Raw genomic sequence first — 8,289 nt, 5'->3', positions numbered from 1 at the left:
TACATAACTATAGAGAACATATACAAAAATGTAGTTTACTCTCCTAGGAATGTCATACATGATGAATCATTAGTTTATTCATCAACTTTCACACATCTAGATGGCCCGGGGACGGGGTGGCTGTGGAGCCAGAGACAGCAGTTGGGTCAAACTGTAGACACCAGGTCCTACATTTGAACATAAAAATTGATTTTGTCAAACGAAACTATGCTACATTTTATCTCTGGGACCTTCAGGATGACAAATCAGAGCAAGACTACTGAATGTAAGTACATTATTTACCTTCTGAGGTGAAAGTATCAAACCAGTTGCAGTGATAAAAGTTGTTGCTGTGCACTCTCCTCAAACAATAGCATGGTATTTTTTCACTGTAATAGCTGTTATTTGGACACTGCAGTTAGATTAATGTGAATTTAAGCTTTCTGCCCATATAAGACATGTTTGTGCCCCGGAAAGTTGGCTGTTGTATACAAAGTCATTCTAGTCACATTAGCAACAACTGTCCCGGTTTAGGGACACAGATCCCGTAGAGGTTTTTAATGAATATATACTACATACTCAATTTACGTCACAAATAGTAGGGTTAGTATGAGTATTCGAACTCAGCTCAGGAGATTGGCTAAAACGAATGGGGGCAAGAAATGTGAATTGTTTTCCTCTCAAGAAAAGGGCACCATTGAAAGTAATGATTACTGGGGTAGCAGTAAATGTAAAAGTTGACCAACTGGAGGGGAAGATTCCCAGTGTTTGTGATGCTCGTCGTGTGGTACATCGCAGACAGCGTGGCGTGAGTGGTGAAACAGAAGAGTCACTGTTTGTTCTTTTGAGTTTTGATGTTGAGTCTTTCCCCAACAAAGTGATGTTAGAATATAATTTATTCTGTATGAGCTTTTGTTCCGAACACATTACTTTGTTACAGGTGTCAAGCTTATGGGCATGTGGCAGGAGGAGGTTCCTAGGTGTGAGACGTGTGCAGAAGGGCATGAGACAAACAAAGGAATGTGTAGCATTGGGGAAAGTAGTGATATGTGTTAATTGTAGGGGTGCCCATGGGGCTGGGAATCAGAAATATCCCGTGTAAGAGAGGCAAGTTGAGGTTTCCAGGGTTAGAGTAGTGCAGAAGTTGTGGTACGCTGAGGCAGTGAAGAAAGCAGAGGAAGATGGGTCAAGGGGGAGGGATCCTGAGAGGAGTGGTGTGAGTACTGGTACAGATCTAGTACAGAGGGATAGGCCAACAAGTGATAAATGTTTCAGTAAGATTGGATTTTTTTGCATTTATAGCAATGGTTATCAACTGTACTGCAGGAATAGAATGTAAGTTGTACAAAATTGAGATTGTGTTGGCAGCTGCAGAGAGGTATTTGGGTGTGTGAGACTTGACATCAGGAGAGTTACAGGGTGGGTTAAGTGGTGGTGTCCCATCCTTTCAGGTTGTTGGCATGAGGTAACACTAAATGTGTTGTTATGAGTTAAAAACATTTAGACTACGTTACCCAGCAGGCTATGCGGATGGTTAAGGAATGCCTTGCATGGTTAAACATGAAGTTTTCTAGCTGAAGTATATGTTCATTAAAGGTAGTTAAACCTACGCCCCAGTTTGTCATTATATCAGGATCAAACATGGTGTCAGATTGGTAGTCGCTATGACAAAGAGAAAAGAAAGGAGTAACTCTGCAAATTTCCGCGACGAAAATGGAACATTCTACCACAAGTCAAGTGAGGTGAGTAGTCGAAGATGCTAGCTTGCAAGAGCGAGGACAACGAGCCGCAGCAGCGAGTGACAGCAGCGAGAGGGAGGCTGCATTGGAATCTGTTGACGAGCAAGTTGATGAGCAACATACTGAAGTAAGAGAAATTGACACTGTTCCTGTTCTACGTCATGGATAGGCTTAGTCCTCCTACTCCTATGCAGTTAACAGGCAATTTAGCTGACAATTGGAAACGTTTCAAGCAGAGATTCAATATCTACCTAGCAGCCAGTGGTGCGGGGGGAGATGATGACAAATTGAAAGCTTCCATTTTTCTGCATGTTATTGGAGAGGATGCATTGGACATTTACAATAGCTTTCAGCAAGACGAGGCAAACTTGACATTGACTGTGCTAATGGCTAAATTTGAGGAGTACTTTGTACCAAGCCAGAACGACGTCACGTTTGAGAGATACAAGTTTCTCTCATGATCAGAAACGGAGTCAGTTTTGACCAGTATTTGGCTGAGCTGAGCAAGATTTAACTTTGGATAAAGCAGTGAATATGTGTCGAGCAGCTGAAACCACCAGAGCACAAGCTAAAGAGCTGTGCAGGGAAGGGACGTCAGTGTATGTATTAAAAAGAGAGGAGCAATACACACAACACCTTACAAAACAAAAACAAGCAAAAGAGAGAAATCAAAACACTACATGTGGAAAATGTGGATTTATCCACAAGCCAAAAAAATGCCCTCCATATGGCAAATCATGTAACAACTGTGGTAAAAAAAAATCTCAAAATGCTGCAAAGCTGAGGCTACAAAGAAAAAGGTTCACACAGTCGAGGAGATGGAAGAATTCTTTGTTGATTCTGTGGAAATATGCAATGCAGTAAATGCTGATTGGATTGTGCCATTGAAGGTGAATGAAACTACAATACCATTCAAGCTTGATACTGGAGCACAGGTAAACCTGTTGTCGCTGGATGACTACAAAACACTGAAGGTGAAGAGCAAAATACACCCTGTGAAAATTAAGGTTACTGGTTATACTGGGGAGAACATACCAGTCAAAGGAAGCTGCATAGTAACTTTACAGCACAAAGGAAAACAGTTCAGAGCACAGCTGCTGATTGTGGAAAAGAGTGTACAGCCTATTCTAGGAATCAATGCATGTGAAAAGCTCCATTTGTTGAAAAGAGTATGTAGTGACAGACTGAATATGACCAAGAATCACTACTGGCTGAGTATGAGGATGTGTTTGAGGGTCTTGGATGTTTACCAGGAGAACACAAAATATGTACTGATGACAAAATGACTCCAGTTGTGCATGCATGCAGAAAAGTTCCCTTTGCACTGAGGAAAAAGCTCAAAGAGGAACTCGGACGCACGGAAAAGATGGACGTCATCACAAAAATGGATGATCCTACAGACTGGGTAAGCTCACTGGTTATTGTGGTGAAAAAGAACGGCGATCTCAGGATATGTCTAGACCCGAGAGATCTCAACAAAGCAATCAAGAGAGAGCATTTCAAGTTGCCAACCAGAGAAGAGATAATGTTGCAGTTTGCTGGAGCAAAGGGGTTCAGTAAGCTTGATGCCTCATCAGGATTCTGGCAAATTAAGCTAGATGATGCAAGCTCAAGGCTATGCACATTCAACACACCTGAGGGCAGGTACAGATTTCTTCTTCTACCATATGGGATTCTCTCAGCGCCAGAGGTCTACCACAAGACAATCCACATGACCTTCGAGCACATTCCAGGAGTGGAGACTATGATGGATGACATCATCGTCTGGGGGTCCACAAAATAAGAAAATGATGCGAGAGTGAGACAAGTGCTGGACCTGACACGGAAAGTCAACCTAAAACTAAACAAGGACAAATGAGAGTTTGGTGTGAAAACACTTACCTTCGTGGGAGATGTACTCTGAGGACGGAGTCAAACCAGACCAGAGGAAAACATCAGCCATCAACAACATGGAACGTCCGAAGAACAAGGACGACGTGAGACGCTTCATGGGCATGATCACCTACCTTGCAAAGTTCATACCTCAACTGTCAGCACAGTCCACTCCACTCAGATGTCTCAGAACAGAAAAATTAATGGAAATGGTCCCATGAACAGGAAAACTGCTTCAAAAACCTAAAGAAGACAATCACAGAAGAGCCAGTGCTCAGGTTCTATGATCCAGAGAAAAGCACAAGGATTTCTGCAGACGCGTCACAGTTTGGCCTGGGAGCAGTTCTTTTGCAACAGCATGACGACACATGGCAACTCATCGCTTATGCGTCCAGAGCCTTGACAGGCGCAGAGATAAGGTATGCACAAATAGAGAAAGAACTACTGGCGAGCACATACGCTTGCGAACGGTTTCACCAATACGTCTACGGACGAGACTTCGAAGTAGAAACCGACCACAAACCATTGGTGTCAATCATGTCTAAGCCACTGAATGATTGTCCAATGAGAACCCAGAGAATGTTGATCAGACTGCAAAAGTATGATGTGAAGATGATCTATACCCTGGGAAAGTTCATGTTCGCCGCCGACACTTTCTCGAGCAGTCGACAAGAAGGAGAGCTTTGACACACAGAAAAACACTGCGATTCAGGCCTACCTCAACATGATCGTAGCATCACTTCCTGTGTCTTCTGAGAGAGTGGAGCAGATCAAAAGAGAGACTGCAGCTGACCGAACAATGACACAGTTAAAATAAATAACACTGATAGGATGGCCTGCACAGAAAAACAACTGTCCAATGAGAATACAGGATTACTTGCTGTGCAGAGCAGAGCTCACCGTTGTGGATGACATAGTGTTCAAAGGCAACAAGATTGTCATTCCCATGACACTACGCAAATAAATGCTACAGAAAATACACGAGGGCCACTTGGGTGAGGAAAAATGCAAACGACGAGCATGAGAAGTAATGTACTGGCCAAGAATGAACCAGGAAATCAGCCAGGCCACCGCTTCATGTGAACTGTGTTTGACCTACAGGCCAAAGCAGCAAGCAGAGCCGCAAATACCTCACCCAGTACCCACAGACCCTACTACAAAATTGTCAAAGGTCTGATGAAAAAAGCACACGACGGAAAGACAAACAAAAACAGCGACACGACAAAAGTTGCATGACACTTACCTGAACTGAAACCTGGAGATCATGTACGACTCCGAGACATCACTACAGGAACCTGGATGCAGCAAGGGTGTGTGCAGAGAGAAGTTGCACCGCGATTCTATGAGATCCAAACGGAGCATAGATCACAACTGACACGAAACAGAGTGGATCTAAGGCTGCAGCCATTCACTCAAGGGACTGAGGATCATCAGGAGGATACTGCTGAAGCGTCAAATGCCTTTAGAAATGGATAATTCAGTCAGAACACCCTGACTGACAATGAACGCTGTCCAACTGTTTCAGGAAGCACTTCAGCAGAACGATCAAAAAGGACTGTCAGAGCCCCTGAAAATGCTTATGGAGAATTGCTAAAAAATATATATTAAAAAAGGGGCACCTGGACTGAATGTTTTGTTATTGTGGAAGAAAAAAAATAGAGCCACAATAGAGTATTGTTGGACAGACTATATTTAGTTCAAATAAATTTGGGGAAAGAAATGTGTTATTGAAAATGGCATGTTATGCAGGTTGAGTAAACAAATGTGATGTGACATGTATAGTTACATGTATAGTTACATAGAAAAGTAGTTTTATTTTACAGGAAAGAAGATGTGTTGTGTTAATAACATTTAGACTCCGTTACCAGCAGGCTATGCGGATGGTTAAGGAATGCATGGCTAAACATGCATGACTAAACATGGAGTTTTCTAGCTGAAGTATATGTTCATTAAAAGTAGTTAAATCTATGCCCCAGTTTGTCATTATATAAGGAACAAACATAACACTAAATAGATTTAAATAGTGGAGTAGGGTGGTGTTATTTTTTATTATTAATGTATTTTGAGTGTTGTGTTGGATGGTAGGCTTTTTGTTTTATGTATTTATTTTTTCAAGCAAAGTATAAGGGAGTTGTACTTTAACTATTGTCTTGCTTATTGTGCAGTGGAGGATAAAAAAAAATACCTATATGCCTATGGATGTGTAGCTAGCTATGTAGCCAATCTGTGTATTGACCGTAAAATGTTTGGTATACACATTAGTTCAGAACCTCAGCTATCATAGCCAGTTGCTATGCTGAATTCTTGACGCACAATCGAACGTGCTGCCATATACTGCTAGCACGCCCACAAGCGAGCCACTCTAGGCGGCCTAAGCGGCACGCTGCAATTTACAGTGTAAGGAGCGTAGGTTTGAGAAGTGAGTGAATCCAGAGAGAAATAGCAATGGCGTCTTTTTTGTAGGCACTAACTCCGCCATGGTTCGTTGGACAAAGCCTATGTGGAAATTAATGTTTTTGTGATAAACGCCAAATATAAGGTACGAGGTCAAGAAGTTGTGGAGATCTTATACGTTTTGTTCTATGAGAATCTTCATCAGCTAGTCGCATTTTGTGAATATGTAGCATATGTGATTCAGAAAAGCACAAAGGCTTCAAAATTCATAACGGTCAGGTTAACTTATTGATATTATCTCGTAGAACAAAATGTATACCATCTCCTTAGCTTGTGTCAACCTTATACCCTATTTTTGACATTTATCCCAAAACCCTATTCTTTCCCCCATTCATTTTCACCATAGGATGGCTGAACGAGCAAGAGGTTAGAACTTCAAGCTGGCTCTCTAAGGCGCTGACATAAAGCGCTCGGCGGACATGGTGGCCCTTCCATTTTCAATGAAGCCTAGGCAGTGGTGATATTCATTTCCAGGAAAATGACCTGTCCGAGAGCATCAAAGTGACTGCCGATTGACGGATTAACAAATTACCTTGCATCATAAATAACAACTCATTATTCTTTTGTAAGTCGGTCACAATTTACCCATGATACCTTGCTGTTTTGATCCTCTCCAACACAGCCCTTTGGCTTCTGCTCTACATTGTTGACCAATCCCAGTAGATAACAGCCTGACGATTCACCATGCATGCCATGTGTAGCTGAAGAAGCTCATTCATATTATCCTATCATTCGTTGGCTAATTATTGGGCCTAATAGCCTACTGCAGTAAATTGATCATCCCCAGTCAATGTTATCACACCATCGCCCGCTTTATGTCTTTCAAACTCCCCACCAGTTATTTTCTAATTTCCTTAATTTTGTGGCTAGAGTCAAATACTTTCTGTGGCACACACTACTGGTCAATTCTGGCTGGCAGGAGCTTTTCGGCACACATTAAATCATGATCATTCTATAGTTGTCTGACATCAAACGTTTCCCTGTTAATCACAAAGCTTAACAGAAGATGTTTAAGGCATTTTCTCTCTCCATTTAAATACAGTCTCACTTAAACTACAAATCTGTCTTCAGCCAAAATAACTGGTGGGGCGTTTGAAAGGAAATAAAGCGGGTGATGGTGTGATGAAGACCGATTTGATTCTGATTTACTGCAGTAGCCTATTAGGCAATTAGCCAACGAATGATGGGTTAATATGAATGAGCTTCTTCAGCTACACACAACCTCTCCTTTTCAGATGAGCCTGTGTGCAATTCATTCAGGTCAGATTTCTTAACATGATTGGAAGGAGCAGATTCTAAGTTACAGGGACCTACAAACAAACAAAAATCACACTTTTTTTGTTATGACAGCGGTTCTGTTCCCGTGACACTTAAGTTGATTGTTATATTCCATTATTTTCTTACTTTAAAATATGTGTGTTGACTGATCAGTGCAGGGGCATGTGTGTCTTGTCTGTTTAATGAACAAAATAATGAACTATTGATTTTAATTTGCATGGCACAGCCATGCAGCCAATAAGCTGCACAGACCAGTAACATCATTAAACTCAAAATATGCTATTCTATTTTTCTTAGTCTTATGTTTCTTAGAACCTGCCTAAAATAATTCAGAATTGATTGCCTTGTGATGGTGTATATTCAATGGATTTATTCAAATAGACTCCCACCCACATCAGTATATACTCCCATTGATAACCAATATGTGCCGGCATGCGAACAGGATGCATAAAAGGCTTATGCTGGCCCGCCGTACCTTCTCCACTATGCAATCTGGTTTTCGAGCTGGCCATGGGTGCACCTCAGCCACGCTCAAGGTCCTAAACGATATCATAACCGCCATCGATGAAAGACAGTACTGTGCAGCCGTCTTCAACGACCTGGCCAAGGCTTTCGACTCTGTCAATCACCGCATTCTTATCGACAGACTCGATAGCTTTGGTTTCTCAAGTGACTGCCTCGCCTGGTTCACTAACTACTTCTCAGATAGAGTTCAGTGTGTCAAATCGGAGGGCCTGTTGTCCGGACCTCTGCCAGTCTCTGGGGGTGCCACAGGGTTAAATTTTTGGGCTGACTCTTCTCTGTATAGATCAATGAAGTCGCTCTTGCTGCTGGTGATTCTCTGATCAACCTCTACACAGAAGACTTCATTCTGTATACATCTGACCCTTCTTTAGACACTTTATTAACAAACCTCCAAACAAGCTTCAATGCCATACAACACTCCTTCCGTGGCCTCCAACTGCTT

Source organism: Oncorhynchus clarkii, chromosome 6 (genome assembly GCF_045791955.1).
Source record: "Oncorhynchus clarkii lewisi isolate Uvic-CL-2024 chromosome 6, UVic_Ocla_1.0, whole genome shotgun sequence".
NCBI classification, from domain to species: Eukaryota; Metazoa; Chordata; class Actinopteri; order Salmoniformes; family Salmonidae; genus Oncorhynchus; species Oncorhynchus clarkii.
This window is presented reverse-complemented; position numbering follows the sequence as displayed.